The 19,822-nt window shown below is 35.5% G+C and overlaps 1 long non-coding RNA gene across 1 annotated transcript; it reads right to left on the reverse strand.

Moving 5' to 3' along the window:
• Positions 1–1,030: 1,030 nt before the first annotated feature.
• On the reverse strand, positions 1,031–17,496 carry LOC115920136. Its single transcript, XR_004062193.1, has 4 exons — positions 17,081–17,496; positions 13,333–13,339; positions 5,708–5,710; positions 1,031–1,041 (listed from the first exon to the last, which is right to left on the reverse strand). It is a non-coding gene; the product is annotated as an uncharacterized LOC115920136 (long non-coding RNA).
• Positions 17,497–19,822: the final 2,326 nt, after the last annotated feature.

Consider the following 19,822-nt stretch of genomic DNA (forward strand, 5'->3'; position numbering starts at 1 on the left):
ATTTGTACCATAAACATCAGTCCCTAAGTAATTTGACAGATACATCTCCTTAAAGCACTGACAATGCGTGCCAATATATCATGCTGCAAAATAAATCTTCAGGTATACAGCTCAAAGAGGGGAACATATGATGCAGTTATACCCTAAGAGCAAGGGTCAGTAGATTTGAGATGTACGTCAAATGTCAACTCCTTGTAATGATAATTGTGTATGTGCATAAGAACCCCTCACTTAATCCTCCTATCCTACCTTCCCTTTGTTACATCATGGTTACATCACAGCCCTTATTTGGTATGGAAAGAGGGGTCTCTCGCTATCACCCCCTCCTCTCAATTAAAAACAGCAAGCAAAAGGTATGCCGGAGTCACGTCTCCCGACCAATTTCAATCAAGCAAAGTTCTGGCGTGATGTCTCGACTAAAGCCTCGACGTCATGGCTTGTCACCCTACAGTCTCACATGCATTCAAATGGTGCTGGTGCTGCGTGCGCTTTATTCAGTAATCAATTGGCCCATTACCAAGTATCATTAAGGTAGCCAATGATACATTACAAATGGGTCTAAGGTATTTGTACTCTCTGTCTGCACTTTTGCTACTTACGTTCCTGGTCTCTGCTTCAACCTCACCACCCCCCCCCCTCCCTCAGGGGATCCTAATGACAACATCTCCATTTCATCAAAGACAGAGCCCTATATATATATCCTGGTGAAATTAAATTGGATTCTGCATTTTTAATGAGGCCCAGGGATGTAGCGGTGTGACGAAAAGAATTAAAGTAGATTCTACAAAATATCAATAGTTTGACAAACAATTTGGTATGATGCTTACGAGACTAAACACAAACCTTTAAAAATTAGTTCTATTACCTCAATAGCACACTCCAATTTCATGAGGATATATATAAATATATTTTAATCAAATCAAGAACTTGGTGAAAATTATATATGATAATAAATGTCAATGTCATATTAATGAGAGATATGGTTACCTCTAATAGCCGTTGGTAATACAATAACTTATTGAATTACCTTATACAGAGATGCTACCGAGAGTCATAAAAATGTTTCGAATGTTAAAGTGGAGCGAGTATAGCCTACAGCAGCCGGGGTCAAGGGGCCTGCTGTAGGGCCCATGGTGGGGTCCAGGGGTAAAGGCCCCCTGAAGCCACAAGGGTTTTGTGTTTCCAGATTACACAAAAAACAACAGTTTCAATGCATGTAAATATGCTTTTTAAGAACTATCGATTCATATATTTACACATGGATACATGTGCAGATACCTGCCTTACACATGCTGTAAGCACAAGAGCCCACCAATGTTCTGCATGAACTGCTTTCTGATCAACATACAAGGATAGCAATGTATGGGATCGTTGTTTATCCTGATCACTTCCTGAGAGTATGTATGTGTCCATGACTTTCACCTCAAGCCATCAACATCTTCCTCTCGGTTTTGATTTCCTCCTCAATCTCCTTCACATACCCTTCCAAACACGTAGAGAAAGTGAGAGAAAGAGAGAGAAAGGGAGGGAGGGAGAGAGGGAGGGAGAGAGGGAGGGAGAGAGAGAGAAAGAGAGAGAAAGAGAGAGAGAGAGAGAGAGAGAGAGAGAGAGAGAGAGAGAGAGAGAGAGAGAGAGAGAGAGAGAGTTTTCTCTGTTTTTTTGGAACCATTTTTATTTAGAAGATTATGAAGATAATCCCAGAAAAATCAGAAAAATGGCATCTCTGCTTTTAGAGGATTGGGGATATATGTTTCTGAACGTCACACATGTTGTGACTGAATCACAATTTGTGTGAAAGTTGTACTATTTATGAATATCCATTATATCTAATCATATTATTCAGAGAAATTTAAACTTTCTATGAATTTGGTAATAAAATTACTCCTGTAAAATATATACAAAAGATCAGATAACACTGTCTGCTTCTAGAGACAGAAGGGCATGAAGGTAAGTCCTTTAACACTGTATACTGCTCCTACGGCTCTCTGTAAATAATATAATGATAACAATGAATAAGTGAAAATTAAAAAGGTACTCGATTATTATGTTGTATATCTTTTCATACAAATATGAATGTCTAAACCTATGATATTGGAAGTCAGGTTTATTTGGAGTTTTGACAGAGCTTTGGAGAAAAATCCCCATCCCTGCAATTGTTATCATTTTTCATGTTAAATACATTTCTGTCATTCTTTGCCAGATTGGGGCTCACATTGCAATCACCTGAACCTCCTCTTAGGCTCTGTGTCTTTCTCCTGAAAGTACAAAAGATCATCCCTGACCCGCTCTGTACTGACCGAGCCATCATCAATATTCATTAACACACAACTAGAACATGGTCTAGCCTCATGACTGCATACATGACACGATCCCATTTCCCTCAAATTGAATTCTTTTCTGATAAATTGCTCAAGAGGTCTTCTATGCAAGGGTTTTGCGGTCTGTGATGTCAGATTTTCTGGCTTGAAATCAGGACTGGCCTGCGATCCCCCCTAGTATTTTTACTAGTATCTTTTATCAATATCAATATCAATATTCTTGAGTCTCGAACCTCCCTTTTCTGAGTAACTTGTAATAAAATTTGTTCTGATTTAAATATTACTTTCATGGATTGCTTCTAAATCTGAGGATATGGCAACCTCCATCAGTAAGCAATATTAATTATATTAATGGAAAATATTATACTGTATCCTTTATGGGGATTACTCAAAGCTTTTTATGGATCAACATCATAATCTGCAGGAGATGGGTACAGGAATAAGAGAGAAAACAAGATGGAGAATGACAGAAATAAGGAGAAGGATAGAAGCAGAGAGAAAGAGAGAGGGAAAGAGAGAGAGAGAGAGAGAGAGAGAGAGAGAGAGAGAGAAAGTTTTTAGACAGAGTAAAAGAGAGAAAGAGAAATAGGTGAAAATCAAACAGTAAAAGAATATCCGCATATCAGATGCAGGGAGGAATAATTGAAAGAGGGAGGAAAGAAGAGAAGAGAAAGAAGAGAAAGAAGAGAAGAGAAACATGAGCAAAGACATATGAGCGACAGAGAAAAATGAGAGAATCTGAAACAATACAATATTTTAAGAAAGTCATATTTTGACAAAACGGACAAGGGGGAGGGGGTGGGAAATAAAAACGCAAGATACCGGAAAACTGGAAAATATTGACAAAGTCATCTTGTGAGAAGCTACTTTCATGAAACCATAGAGTTTTTCCTGCCTGCCAAAAGGCTGTTGCTGCCACTTACAAAACACTGCATTTACAGCCTTTTGCGTTGGGACAGCCAACAAGATTTGAACATTGTAGATGAGTGGATGAAAATACAATAAATCGCATGGATTGAGTCAAACAAAGTCTAGGACAGAAATGCATAAATTGATGTGATGACAAATAGTGTGGCCTTTAACAGGATTTGAATCTCAAACAAAATGGATTTTCCTCCGTGCATCTTTCTTGCTAATACAAGCTTCCTATTACAGCGGCTTCCATGTTTGAAGCACTACACAAACCTGACTAGCCATATACAAGAATATCAAAGTTCACCGGCCGTATCCATTTTTTTCTTCATGCTACATTAGTGTTTCTGAATTTGATGGTTTAATGCTCTTTGTCATTATTGGGCAGCATTCTTGCGTTTTAGTAACAAACAAATCTGCATTTCATGACCGAATAAACCCTCAAAAATTTGAGATAAACAGTTGGAAGTACTTCGCTGTGATTGCGACATGAAACATGAAGCAATGAAGGCTCATTTTCTTTTCAATTCCTCAAAGTATCAATCTTCACAATTTGGGGGTCATAAATAGTGCAATGTCATAAAAAATGATTTAAAAAAAATATACGTTACTCTATAGGCTTTATACTTCAATCCCATCATAGTGTATGATTTCCAATATAAATGGTTCCTTCAGGTTTATCAGACCGATGTGAATGGCTCTACTTTGACTTCTAAGGACAGAATAAGGGGGGGGGGGGCTATTTGAAGAATAATACCCATCATTTGGGCGTCTGCCATATCTCTTAATAGTACAATTACTAAAATGTTTGGTCCTCTAAAAATGTAGAAAGTCATCTGCCCGGCTCCAAATCACAAGGAATTAAATTGATTATATTTGTTTACTACTATATTGTAGCGCAGTAGAATATATCCCTAATGTTGGATAGTTCCTGCGCTTTATAAATGTACTATTATTATTATTATTATTATTATTATTATTATATTGACCACAATAATATTTTAAGAGAACAAAGTACCCCACTGTACTTACGAAATGATGAAAAATAACAATTAGGCAACATTTCCAAAGCATAAGATAGATTGCATTCATTTCCATAGAATGTGTATACTTTATGAATGTATAAGCAGAAAGGAGGTGTTGTGGGGAAAAGAAGAATGTTATGAAAATAAAATGTTTATGGAAATGTGACTCATTTCAAAACCACACAAAATCTTTTCATCCTACATCATGTGAAAAGAGCTATCCTTTTCTGATAATACTGATTTGCAGGTAAAGTACAGACCAATATCAACTTGTCATCATTTTTTACCATAATCCTCCCTGAAATGGCAAAATAAATCTTTCCACAATCAAAATACAGGTTTGGTGCATATGTTGAACAGGAAAAAAAATGCATTAATAGGAAATTGAAATGCCACTTGCAAATTTCAATTCAAAGATTACTTCAGTTGATGGATATGGGATTTCTCTTGAAGTATATTTAAAAAATAACATACAAAGGAAAAAAATAGCCTGTCAGATCTGTTGAAATAACGTTATCATCAGTCTCATATCTATCTCCTCCACATTAATGCAAAAGGTAGCTTCACTTTGAAAAGAGTTAAGTAATACATACAGGACTCTTATTATATGTTCTGTTAAGAGCCAGAAGGGCGTTAACCTTGTGGTAAATTATGTGAGTTAATGCCCTTCTGGCTCCAAACATACATGTTAGACAAATAGTGAATGGCCATGAGTGCAATGGTACAAGATTTTGCACGAGGTGAAAGATAAGAGACGCTACATTCAACAAGGCGCAGCCGAGTTGAATAGAGCGTCTCATCTTTCACCGAATGCGAAATCTTGTTCAATTGCACGAATAAAGGCCATTCACTATTTGTTTTATACAACACCTCGGACGTTAATGGGCTTAAAACAGTTTTTCTGGGCCTAAATCTCAGCGAATTTTTGTTTGTTTTTAATTCATGAAATTGCCGATAGTGAGGGTGCACTATTAAGCAGGCAGCAAACCATGCGCATACCATGCGCCGCGCGTACAAAGATTTATGTTTATTTTGACGCGGAGTGCAATTTCGTTTGATCCTTTCGCACCATTGCACTCTGACGTCACTTAGCTCACAATGTACTTTGTACATCGTTAGTGACGTCAGAGTGCAATGGTGCGAAAGGATCAAACGAAATTGCATGGCTGGAGAATGATGCTGTTCAATGGTACTTTAAGCGCATGTCATGTGATCAAGAATCGACCAATGAGGTTGCAAGAATCTTAGTAGGCATTGTATAAACACAGACATTGGTACTTCTTGTTGCCACAGATGAGAATATCAACATTTTAAAGTCTGCTGTGAAATTCGCACCCTTGTTAATACAGATGAAATATCACATTTGACATGTCTTAATTTTATCTGATCCGTTGTGCAATTTACTATAAAGCTCTTGCCACAGATAAAATACCACATTGAGAATGGTGCTACAGTCTGGCATGTTACCTTATAGCTGAGTACAAGTCATAATACTGGAACAAAATTTTGAGATTCACTCAATCTGGAAGCAGACTAGAGCTCTATAGCATGTGATGTAATTAATAATGCAAAATTGGCCAAGGAGCTTTCATGAAACAAAAACAAAACAAAACAAAACAAACAAAATCAATCATGAAATCTACAAACTACAATTGTTTAGATAGGAAAAATATTATTTTTATGATTTGTTTATCCTTAAGGTGCTATCAAATTTGCAGACATCTAAATGACAAATCAAATTTTATGATGGAAATTTTGATTGACATTGCTTTTCCCCCTGTTATTCTAATACAAATAATCTTTCACAATATGTGACTTAACAAATTTATTTGATTGATAAATCTGAAAAGACAAACAAGCTTTTTTTAAATATTAGTTAAAAATCTCAAAATCATGGAAAGGGTTGGAAGAGAAGAAAAAACACTTATTATCAACCCTACCTCTCAGACGACTAAATAACGATACAAAGGTCTCACTTCTCACATCTTTCAAATTAACATTGCACTGCCAAAGGCCTTTACCCATGGGTGGAAAAATACTGCAAATTCATGAGTTGCAAACGGATAGAAATATATAACTCATAAATTTGGATGAGTTAGAAAAGCAATAACCACTTTCAAAGGCATTTATTGAAAAGGAAAATATGGCGGCTAGAATTTGGGAAACAAAAACACAATCAGTTGAATCATGAGAATTTTATTATTGGGTTGGAATAGGAAATTTAGGGTCAACGAACCATATTTCAATTTAAAAAAGAGGGCATCAGTGCTGGGTCCCTTTTCTCTCTTCAGGAAAGTGGGGTTAATTGTACTGTTGAGTAATATGTAATATGTGATATAAACTTCACCCACATTTTGTTTCTTTCCAATTTTTTGTTGAAGCTTGCAACTTTTTCCTTTTCTTTAGTTTTCAGTACTGGCCACCTCTGGTAGATTATCAATGTACTTTGGAGGTGCATGCAGTTTTTATCCTTTATAAAGGTTGCAGTACCTCTAATGTCATGAAAGATAAGACTCTTGTACAAGTATTAACTATATTCTGCAAGGGATTCCCTTCTACAGTGAAACCTGTCTATAATGACTCCTCAAGGGTGACAAGAAACGTGGTCTTTATAGGCAGGTGAACTTTATGTACAGGTTGCTTCAGTACATGTTTCGAAACCATTTTCAAGGGTACCAAAAAGTGTGGTCTTTGTAGACAGGTGATTTTTCTATACAGGTGGTCACTAAAGCAGGTTTGACTGTATTAATAGGCAAAACTGTAAAACAGTAGAAGTAAAAAAAAAAAAAAAAAAATCAAAAATGTTGTAAGGGGTCTAGATTTATAACAGTTTCATGCCACAAAATAACTGATGTACAACATTGAATTTATGCAATTTACAAAATTCCTTGAAGTAAAATGATGTGATTAAATTCAAAATTTCAGATTAAACAGATTTCCAGTTTCCAAGTACATGTACTTTCGTCTCAAGTTTAGGAGGTAAGTAGGTGCATAGATTTCCTTAAAAGAATCCCCACTTTGCTACTACAAGTTTACATTTCTAAAAATATGTGAGATCTGCATTTGGTAATTCATTTCTCTGAATTATTTTCTTCTCCATGTAACCATGCTCACCTTGGAAAATAAAGTACTAATTGAATTACTCTCATGAAGCAAGTGATTCAAAGAAATGCCTTAAAACATGAAAGAGAAATAGTGCAGCCTTTAATTCCCTCTGAAACTCTATCCTCCATTCAGCATACAAATAACATCTGTTGCACGCTATAAGGACTTTACTGCCATCAAAATACACGCCTGTAAGAGCCTTATTGCCGGCATGCAATAAAAAGCAACTCGAGAGTCCACATATACAGCTTGTCGTAATCAGACCCCCCTTTCCCCCTTCACCAACGATCCACACAAAACTATTCATTTCTAATCCAATTAATAACGAGTGAGTGCTTCCCATGTTCGGCCAGGTAAAAAGGCTTTTTCGAAGCGTGAAAAGAAGAACAGAATAGTATGTGTCAATTAATTCCTTTACCCCCTATAAAGAAATGGTAGGCAAATTTAATAGAGAATTTATTGCACACTGATCCAAGCACATATTTTGAACAAAGCCAAGCGAAGTGAAATGATGATTGCTTAAGAGAAAATTACTATAAAATGTAACTTGCAGTCGCACAATCGTACCCATGATATTACTGTGATATTACAATTCAATATATAAATCAAATTAAATTGGGTGAATCTTTAGAGCATTTTCTGCATTATTCTACATTTTCATCACTGATAATGAAAGAAGCATACTCCGTAAGATTTTCTTGTAAACTAATATTCTTCTGCTAAAAAATCGACTACCGGTATCTAATCATTTCAATATGTTTGCAATAAAACTTTGCCTGATTCATTAAAAAGATATTTTTCATCTACTCATCTTGAATGATATTCTATTTGCTGATAAACCAATGATGTTCATGTATTTTAGACTTACTTTTAATTATTCCCACTCAAAGTGACGGATCTTCTTACAGAATGAACTGCTTATGGATTTAACAATCCTAGAGAATAAGAAATATAGAATATATATGTGGTTATATTTCCAGGAGGATATTCCAAATTCTATGAAATTGTTGTAGGTTTGTGAACTTGTAACACATGGAAATGCAGAACAATGTGCAGAGATGCATTGTAAGTACCTTTTGTGAATGATTGCCAAAACAACAGCTTGCTAAAATGTCTGCGACCCTGGCTTTCGCAAAAATATCTGCAGGTGTTTTTTCTTCTTTACTACCTTTCAATCACAATGAAGCATGCAAAATTCATAAAAAATACGCCTTTTTTTCTGCTTAGAAATATGAATTTTGTATGAAATTATATTTGGTGACCAGTGACCTGATTATAATTTGATTAAAAGTCAGTTTGACCTTTCTGCAACCAGTCAATATGTAAGTCCATTGTGTGAACTAACAACGCTTGCTTCTCAAACAAAAATGGGTCTAGAGCTCTACAAGGCACTTTAAAATTGCATTAAATGAAATTATATAACTCTGGCTTATGAATGAGTAAAATGATGACATACAAACTTTCTTACAACAAGGAAAAGTGGATGTCAAGAATCTTTCAAACAATCTTGAGTTAAACTACACCTTATCTAAAAATAAAGGATGCTGTTTAATTTAATCCCTAACCTAGTCTAACAATACAACATAAATTTGCTGTTTTAGTCTGTTCCAGGTATTCACTTGCTGTTCATTTAGTTGTAAAGGTTGTTCAGAGCTTTCCTAAGCTAGATCACTTTCTGCAACTCAATACTTTTCTCACTGTATACATCCTTTTCCATCTACCATTTTGGGTTTAACTCAAGATATTGAGCAAGTCATTTTTTACATCATCTTAGTGAATACAGAGAGTAAATTTGTTTCATAATTGCAATCAAGAAAAGTTTATGAGACTCATTTTATGACACTTCATAGACTTTTCATGTAAATGCATGTAAATACATGCATGTATTCCACCTATCGTGTAGACATGTCCAAAACTGATACAACCAGTCGCCATCAAAACCCTGACAAATTACAATTCTATTCAAGACCATTGTCTTTTGTCTATATCTCTCTTGGAGGTCTTGTAAAATTGAAAGGCTAGAGCGCCTACGTACAGTGCCTTCTATATCTCAGACTATGATCATCGAAGCTTTGAATTCACTCGTATCTAGGAGACTTAGAGTCTCTTATGAATAATAAATCCTTTACATGCTGTAGGCAGGAATTATTGTTACTAAGCAGCCTTAATATTTTCATATATATATATATATATAATTTTTTTTTTCTTCCAGAGAGGATACTTTAAAGGTTATGTTGTGTTTAGTATATTGTATAGTTATATATATAGAGAAATGATTAGTAATCATTATTTGTTTATCAAGCAGTAAATGAGTGGTGGGACTTTTCAAATATGACTAATTTACAAGATACTGCTAAAAATCGCTCACACTTAATCTACAAATCATGTTATAAACATGTAGGACATGTTTTGACAAAGCAACTATGACTTTCTCATATTAATTTGTCTATTCTTCAGCTATAATACATTTTGAATCAAATTTCAATGGCTGATAAAATTTGTAAGGGAATTTGTAACATTATTGTAATTTGTTTTCTGTTTTATAAAAATTACATTTTCTTACCATTACCAGAAATAAAAGTATTACCTTTTGTACCAAAATCAAAGACGATTTAATGAGAAGTTTACTCAAGATATTATTTGCCAAATCATAAGCAGAATTTCGATCTACACACACATCATACAAAAAAGCAAGGACAAGTTTAGCATACCTTGAACTGTGTGTGTAATAAACAGTCAAACTGTTATAGCCACCGCTCTATGAACGCAACATGTATGTCGTGGCTACATATTTCATCTCCCTCAAGAAATAAATGTGTGTTCTAGAACCTGTCTAGAAAGACCACCTGTCTACAGTGGCCACTTTCTTTGTTTCCTTGGGTGGCCATAATGACAAATTTGAAATATTTGAAATCAAGTTGAAATTCAAAAGGATATATCTTTTTTTTTAATAAAGCAGCATCGATGAAATACTAATACATACTGTAGAAAACAGCAATTTTGTCTCTTTTTGTGAAATACAGGCAGTGTACATCCTAAACTGTGTCTTACATAGTACCTTCACATCTAACCAAGATCAATGTAACTCATGGATTGGGTGAACGGCTTTGACACCCTCGCTAATCTTTATTAACGATCAATTCAATTATCCTGCCTAAAATTGATTATTCTTTCGGCTCCCTCAGGGGAAAATTGAATGACCTTGACAATGAGATGCTTATCAGGAAACGGTTTGGTCTGGCCAATATCAGGCAGAGATAATAGTAGGAGATATGGCACGGGACTTACATAGAAACAATCTCTATAGATTCTTATGTTAAAGCAGACCAGTGCACCACCCTTTGAAAAAATGGAAGACAAAGACTTCTGAAGAGCACGGTCCTTCCCATCCCGCATACGATCACAGCGCACTGTTCTAACCCAAACATTTCCAAGCGATTAGTTTTTAAAAACATTTCCCCCAAAGAAGCAACATCACTTCTTCAAATTGAAATGTATGCTTATTTGATTTCACAAAGACTTACACTATTGAGTGATCTCTAATAAGCCATTTTATTTAATCTTGAATTCTTAGTTTCATTGGGTTTGAAACATATTCCGGGGTAGAAATGTTAAAATCCATTGAATTGTACTTGTTTCTATGAGCAAAGAAAAACAGGGTAGTCTTTGTCAAAAAAGTAAATAAAATATTGATTTTTCAGATCTTCAGTCCAAACCTAGTTTCTAAGCAGGGTTTACTGATCAAAACACATCAAGCTTTGTGTAACATCAACACTGCTCTTATTCCCCTCTTTAACCCCTCAAATGCCATAAATGAAGTAACCTGTTTAGTTTCTCATTGACCATACTACACACATTTACACACTTGGCATTTCACGTGTTAGACAAACATTGAGACTACCACTGCCCTTCCCTGCATGAATGGATCCCCATAAAACCAGCAAACGATATGATGATATTGAAACATGGTAACAAAGAGAGATATTGCCTGCATTCTCAAAGGCACACACGACTATTGCCCTTGGTATGAACTAGGGTGAAGGATGAAAGAAAATGTGTTTGGTCATAAAGGCTTTCATATATTGCCTGCTGAGAGCCAGAAGGGTGTTAACCCTGTGTTAAACTACATCAGTTCGTCCTTGTTTTCACGAAGTGACGGTAGTGAGGAAAATCGTAACGCAAAGTGAATGCAATTTTTGCATTTGCATTTTGCATTTTTTGCAATTTTTTTCTCACTACCGTCACTTCGTGAAAACAGCGACGAGTTAATGCTCTCTGACCCTCTACAGAGAGCAAGAAGGGCGATAAACTATGTGTAAATCAATAAAGGTCAATATCATGTGCAATGGCATGAGTTACAGCTCTCTGACTCTCAGCAGAGCGCCAGAAGGGCATTAACTCTGTCTGAATAGACAAAACTGAATGCTCTTTTGGCTGTTAGCAAATGATATCATCTGTCTCTGTTAAGAGCCAAAAGGTTCTTAACTATAAGTAAAATGATATGAGTTGACACAGTCAACACAGAATGTTATTGTATATTTGCATTCTCCAGGTACTTTGTGCCTCATTCATTCTCAGAAAAGCATCGCAATGAAAAGTTATTGCTTCCTACAAGTCAGCACAGGCACCAATAGTAATACATCATTTCATTCTCTCTATTCTTCATACATGTTACATTCAGAGGTTATCTATATCACATCCATCTATTTCCTGGAGATACCCCTATCCTGACTCAACTGCTCATATCATCTCTTGGAGCTACGAGGATGATAACTCTGTATTACAGTATATGAGTTAATGCCCTTCTATCTCCAAACAGACAATATATAAACAATTATATAGATTTTATCAACATTTTTTTTATTATGGCTAGAATCAAAGATCTTTTGACTGAACAAATTCAATAAAATATATGTTGAAGGCATCCCATGTGAGGTAAAGGTGGATGGGGGTGGGGGGGGGGGGGGGGAGGTGGAGCACACCTAACCTGTGCCCCCCTTTTTTTAAAACCAAAGTGACACCCCACTTTTGATTTTTCTTTTTTTTGGGGTGGGGTCATTAGAGAATTTTGAGTCCAATAGACATCCACAAAATCTGATGACCCTTTTTCTTTGATTGTTTTGAGAATTTCAGAATATTGTGCCCCTTTTTCTTCGCAAACAAATCCTGAAACCGCCACTGATAAAAGGTAGATGTAGCTTACAGCAATTACAATCCTTATCTGATAGTGAAGTCCATCTGTTATGACAGTTTTAAACAGCTGCGGGGGAGCAGTTTATTTCGAATTCCTCTTCTACTTTCCCCATCTTAAATACAATACATCTAGGATACATAACAGTGACAAGGAACATATAATTCAATAAGTTTTAAGCCATGTCCTACTATATTATCAGAAAGATATCACAGGCAGAGTTTCAAATACATTTTGAGGTAGGTCGTCTTAAGTTATTCTGATATCTGCTTATTTTTTTAAAGGTGGATTTCTGTCAATGCCACAGGTTACTTTTTCTATATTATCACATAATAAATGTGTAAAAGTGCAATAAGAAATACTTCCTAATTAATGACTACCAAAATATTAACTGTTTGCTTTCAAACTCTGTATAAAGTTGCTGCAGCTTAATAATTAATTATTCAGTCTTTACTCATATTTCATTAAAAAAACTAAAAATCAAGCAAATTTCAAAATACAAAATACAAAGTAAAGGTAAAGGTAAAATACAATGTACATAATATGAGTTCATATAAAATAAAAAATTAAAAGGGGCCACCATTAAAAGCCTATTAATGCTTAGCAGGTTGATGGTCCCAAGAATAGGCAAGTTATAACATTAATATTATGGTGGAAGAGGAAAAGTAAGGTAAGGTAAGGTAAATTAAAGAGATAAAATTTTGAATGTCTACTTTTGTGGGCTCAAAAGCTGTAAACTGTCTAAACATTCTGACTGGTACAAAGTCACAACTGCCGATACTTTATATCTCATGTTCCCTCCGAGGTGTGCAATGTGCATACGGTACATTCAAACCACTACCCTCTTCACCAGGAGTGACATTTCTTCACGCATCGATACGACAGCACGGATCAGCCCATCTCAGGTGAATAGAGAATCGATGCTGCCATCCTTATTAATCTATCTACCCCTCCAATTGTTTTCTGGCGAGGGTTGGATGAAGCGAGCGATGCCCTTGAACATTCGTGGAACGGGATAGATGAGCAGGCTCGTCAACCGGCCCAGGATTATTCTACACGTCCACCTGCCCTCCAATCAGATTGTGTTCTCGTAACACGAGTGGGTCCAAAAGAAAATCTTTGTTTTTCCTTCTTCCAACATATAGCCTTTCTTCCCGTCAAGTAAGGAGCTCTATTTACTTGAGAACTTCCTGTCACGTGCAATACCTGAAACTTGAATCATTCTGGACAGAAAATTCTCTCTATTAGGTGGGTCATTCAGGTACTAAAGAAAACTTTATTATTCATTTGAATTAAATTCATTTAAAATCTAGAAGTGATGATAGATCAAATACATATTGGGAACACTTTGATTTCCCTCGCGAATAGCCCACCATTTATTTTGTATAAAAAAAGCATTAATGTCGATTTTTCTCAATTTTCATTTTAATCATACCTTTGCCAGAGATTTATTCTTGGACATGTTTCTAAATATCCCTCTATGAAACAAATTAATTCCTCCATCAATAAATATAAAGAGTAATATTTGATGTAATTCTATAAGAAAAAAGGATAGTGCTTACAAGAGAGATTAAAAGAGTTGCTAATCTGTCTTTGATTGATTACACCTTCAAGTTCATATCTATTTTGTTCTTTATGAGATCTGTTTCTCTCATTTTCTAGCTGTTATTAAAATGAAGTTGATACCAGAGTGGACATTCTTAAAGTTTCCCTTTAAGGAGTCTATTGTCTATAACACAACAAGGTAATTTGAGGTCAAGTCCGGCTTCCGCTTGCCAGGATAATGCACAAAGCTTGCTGTCGAATAAAAGCATGTGTAAAAATTACTTTTAATTCACAGCGTCTCTTATGTGATTGGTCATTGTAAAGGTGTTGTATTCCAGTTAAAAAATCCCCTAATAACACCAAGGCACAATTTTCAATTCAATGCCACAGCACGAATGTACTTCTATAAAACATTATTCTTCATTTGCCAGTCAAAACCAAGATAGTACCAAATTCTTTTTGTACTTGAGCGCCTTATCATGATAGTTCATTTTAAGCTAGGTTAATCAGAGATATAGTATTCAGGGCAAAGAAAACGTGTGACTGATCAATTAGCTTGAGAAAGTCCACAGGAGTGGACGAAAGCTCTCCCACAAAATTCAAGGTGGGTAGAAGCTTTAAAAACTACATTTTATGATTATCCCCAACCGAAGAAAGTTCTCTGTATCATTCAGGGCCTTGTATATCCTCATAATGCTCCATATTTTTCAACTATTATTTTTATTTTCAAAATGAGACTGCCTCGAGGACAATCTATATAATATATTGTTCTTTTAACAGACATATGATCGCGAAGACGTTCAAGAAATCCACTCTAGGGTAATTTTGAGAGCCTCATGCATCGTCTATTAAAATGTGAGATTATGACATACTTCCTGTAGGCAATACAATAAGACAGTGAAATGGCCCTAGGGTGGATTTGTGCACATAACTCTTTAGGGGGTTTCCATCCAGATGCAATCCGATCACCCATGTCTTTTCTGTTTTTTATCACTTATCATCAGTCAAACTGTGATCAAAACCATCTCTACTGAGACAATACAAAACATTAACAAAATCAACTTAGATACCGCTACAGCATATATACCCAACTGATCTGGTCAATGACTTTATTACGATGCTGGCAATCTACATCATTTTTATACTGCTGTAAACGTTATTGGGTTTTCATTAAACATGACTTAAGGCAAATAAATACAAAATTGATTCATCATACTTACAATCTATTCTTTTTCAGTGTCCGATTTCACAAAATGCTTTAGGTGTGAAATCTATGATATTTGGAAATGATTTTGATTCTTGACTGACCAAAAGCAGAGTTGTTATTTTGAAAATTTGTAGTGATACATACATGTAGCATACCTATTATTTACATAAAAGACCAAGTACAAAAGAAAAATCATAATATATGTCAGAAAAGTGAGTGTTAGACCAGCTGTGTGCGGAATAAAGAAAACACCTGTCAAATTTCTAGATGTTTATTACATAACCTTCAAGACACTTCAACTGCCACAAGGTATTCTTTTTTCTTGAAATGTGTACTCAGCAATTTAAAGGTTGTCATTTAAAGATTAGTTTCTGTTTTCTATTTCTTTCTTCTGTATTTCATGTCAAATCATAGCTTACTAGATTTCAATTACATGGACATTTTTAGAAAATTTCTAAAATCAAAAGATGAATTCCACACAACATACCCTTATCACTACAATAATCTCCATTCTTGTAGATGACCTGATAAGGCCCATTTACACAGCCCAAATATCATTTTATAAAAACACCTTTTAAAAAACCTTCCAGTTAGACGATTAGAAAAACCCATAAACAACGTTGGTGTGTGTTTGCTCATTCTGTTTTTTGGGGTCGAGTAGTACATGTGAATGACCTGTCACTGCTCTGCATGCGATTGCAGAGAAGCAAGGGGAGTCAAGTGACCGAAAACCAGAATATTTCACTGATGTTTAGAAAGTGAGCAAAAATCAGTGAAATTTCTGCCGGTGTTTAAAAAAACCACACTCCAGAGGTAGGTCTTTTGGTTATGTTTACCCGTTGTTGCTATGCAACTTCCGATAAAATACCGGAATGTGAGAAAAATTGATGATATTTGTTAAATGCAGCTATTGTAAAAGTTCTTAAATTGAATAAAATGATGAGCCAGTATGTTTTGATCGATCCCTGTAAGCTCACAATCATAGGAGCTTCACTTACAGATTCAGAGCATATGCAGGAGACTGAAAATCCATGCATAAATTGAATTGCTTATAAATCTTTTTTTTTTAAATGTCATGTGAATAAAAAAATGAATTAAAAAAAATACAAAAAAGAATAGCTAGTAGCTGATATTCGAATACCTAATGAATTATTTATGTCTAAACAACAGCTTTTTCATCAATATGGTTATTTCCCCCCTAAAAATCTGATATTCAGACTGTAACAGCATTTGGATTATAAATTGCACTTCTATAGTATGTAAAACTTTGATAACATATTTCACTTTTAGGTAAGATCAGATTCTCTCCAACTTTTTGCTCTCCGTTCATTTGTCCAATATTGATTTGATAGGATAGTTGATTTGCTAACTCACAAAAAGGAAGCCCATATATCTCAAAATATCTAATGATCTTATAAGCAAAGCCAAATATTAATCAAGAGTAAAAAATAAACACACATTGAATAAACTCTCATCTTCATATTGAACCTTCTACAATTCCTTGTTATTACATTCCAAAGCAAATGAGGTGCATCGTAAGGAAGACACAAAAGAAAACAAATCAAGCTGAAAAATGGATGGATTGCATTTCCAAATTCTCTCTCCACTGAGGAATTTCAGCCAAAGTCTTCATAAACTGTACATATTAAAGATACACTGTTTTTTTTTTACAGATAAACACATCATATAACATATCCTGAAACAAAACCGCTTGATACAATAGGCCTTAAGGAGTAAACTGAGACAGAACGATTACAAAAAATAAGTCTCTACTCACCGAAATTGGTAAGACAGTCTATGAAGACGTCAAAAACGTACACTTCCACTTTGGCAGGCAGGAGTTTGAAGAAATGTAGGGTATGAACCTCCAATGTTTCTGATACTCCTCTCCTTCTGTAATTTCACCAAATAAAAAAAATATGAAAAGAAGGAGACAAATAAAAGAGACTTGCCCCGAGGGCACGAGTAGGCTGTACCACGAGGATTACGATCCGTTGTCTTCGGCGGCGGAGTTATAATCACAAATCGGCCTCCGGTGTAGAGTTCCCTCGCATTCCCGACAATGATCTTATTACATCTGTGCAGGGTGAAGTCCAAACTGCAGATTGAACGGAGGGAGCCTGGACACTCAGAGAGCGTTATGGAGTGGGGAGAGAGAGAGAGAGAGATGGAGAGTGGGAGACGCAGACGACGCAGAGCACAGAGAGAGCACGTCCTGCTCCACAGAGCACCAATGACACAACTGTGCAACTGCCTCACTAGAAATAAACATCTCTCCAGATTCGGTTGTTATGACAACCAGACACGTAGCCAGAGCATCGAGTTGAAAGGGGGATGAGAGCTTATATTCATTTTAGTCTTTTTTTTTGGGGGGGGGGGATAAAAGTAATACATTTCAACAATTTTTTTGTTGCTGTAGAAGAAATGTTGAGGTCGTTATTACATCGCCCATGTCAAAATGATGTAGGAGGATGACTTTATCCAAAATGATTAACCCTTCCAGCTAGAAGAGGAGATTGAAGTTTGCAATATCTCATTCAGCCTTCAACTCAAAATGAACTTGAAAGACATAGAAAAGGTTCTTGAAAAGCTAACATCGGATCCACATTACATCCACATTACATGCATTATGAAATAAAAGAATATTACATAATGCTTCAAATGTTTTAGCTTAAATATTTGTTATAAGTTTTGGCGCATGTGTGATAATTAAGTATATTATGAAAACCAGCATTCTGAATTTATTGACGATTTGAGAGAATAGTGTTTTTTTTTACTTTAGCCATGTACAAGTTTGAAATTCAAACTATATTGGCAGGAAATACAATTAGTATGTTTCCATTTTATGCATATATTCTCTAATCCATTACAGGTCAAATATTAAGAAGAAAAAAAAGATTTTTAACATGATTTTTTTCATTGAACATAGTAGGTTATTGGAAGGAGAAAAAAGAAGAAGAAGAATAAGAAGAAGAAAAAGAAGAAGAAGAGAGAGAGAGAGAGGTTATCATAACATAGAGAAAGTATTTTGCAACATTCAGCATGAAATATTTGTAACAAAAAACAGACTATACTTTAACCCCAAAGCAGTGCTGACTATCTCATGTTTTGTCCGTCACTAACCATGTCCCATCATCAATAACACATTCAAGTCAAGCTCACAACTCTCCTAACTGCCAAATCCCAATGTCTTGCATGAACATCAAGTCATAGAACTCCAGCTTTGTGCTAGCTTTTGTATGAGAACTCACTCCGGGCATGCTCAAACCCTACATTTTCAATTTGTTCAGCAGCTGCTTTTAAATTGGTGCCGGAAAAACCAAAAAAAGAAGGCATATTTGTGAAGAATCAAAAATCAATAGCGCAGTTCATTTTGGAACTGGTCGGGCCAGCCGCATCACTACGAAAGCCCCGAGATGACAATTGATGCATCTGGAATCATTAGGAATGGGATGTGTGATATGAAATTCATTGTTGTTATGAAATTTGGGTGAAAGAGAGTGTAATCGGCGTCTCTCAACATAGAACGGCATGGTAAGTGATATGCGGCAGTGCATTCCCCAAAGTGGGAACTGCACATTGAAATCCCAGCAGGAGTTGTTTGTGAGAAGAAAAAAGCTCGTTGACCTGCAATGTTGTTTACAGGAAAGTGAAGCTTACTTACAAGTGCACTGATTGAAATGAATACCAAAATATTTCATAATGACGGGTGTACGAGGCAAACATTAAAACAGCCATTAAAACAGCTATTAGAATGATGACAAATTGTCTGAATGTTTTTTTTCTCCTGAAATGTCCATAATTTGAGCTGTATAAAACTTAAACTATGTTATTTTCTTCATGTCAAAAAGATAACAAGTTCAACTTCAACTCATCGAGATTTCACCCTTGAAATACACTTCTACCATATATAGGCGTGAAGAAAATGGTCTAGGAACGTGAGACGTAGCTGTACTTTACAAGTTTATTACGAGCACTTTTATATATATATATATATATATATATATATATATCAGTCTGTAAATTTGCCTAATCTGTTTTAGTAGTAGCTAGGTTACAAACTTACAACTTATAAGGCAATTCACTATATCCTTTCATTCTGGGGCAAATCCAGGCTTTGAAAGGGGGAGGGGCACAATAAGAGGTTATCACTTGAAAGGAGGGGGAGGGGGGCAAATTTCAGTTGCTGTGTCACTTGGGTTTCAAATGGTTGGGGGGTCCCAAATAAATCTGCCCCTACTTTCATTATCCAAATTAAGAAAATATTTGGGGGGTAAAAATGTAAACTTAATGTTAGTGCTGTTCTGTCAGGCACTCAAAATTATACTTGGGGGCTCTTGAACATTATTCATGATACAGAGCCATTCAGTTGACACATTAGATAATTCCAGTGAAAGATTTATTGTTTTACGAGACTAGACTAAACATTGTAGACTTCATGACTAGATTGACTAGATACTAAAAAGGAAACAGAAATGAAATGTGATACTCTACTCTGATCCCATAATGATAAATCGGT

The sequence above is a fragment of the Strongylocentrotus purpuratus genome, unplaced genomic scaffold (genome assembly GCF_000002235.5).
Source record: "Strongylocentrotus purpuratus isolate Spur 01 unplaced genomic scaffold, Spur_5.0 spur5_scaffold_8, whole genome shotgun sequence".
NCBI classification, from domain to species: domain Eukaryota; kingdom Metazoa; phylum Echinodermata; class Echinoidea; order Camarodonta; family Strongylocentrotidae; genus Strongylocentrotus; species Strongylocentrotus purpuratus.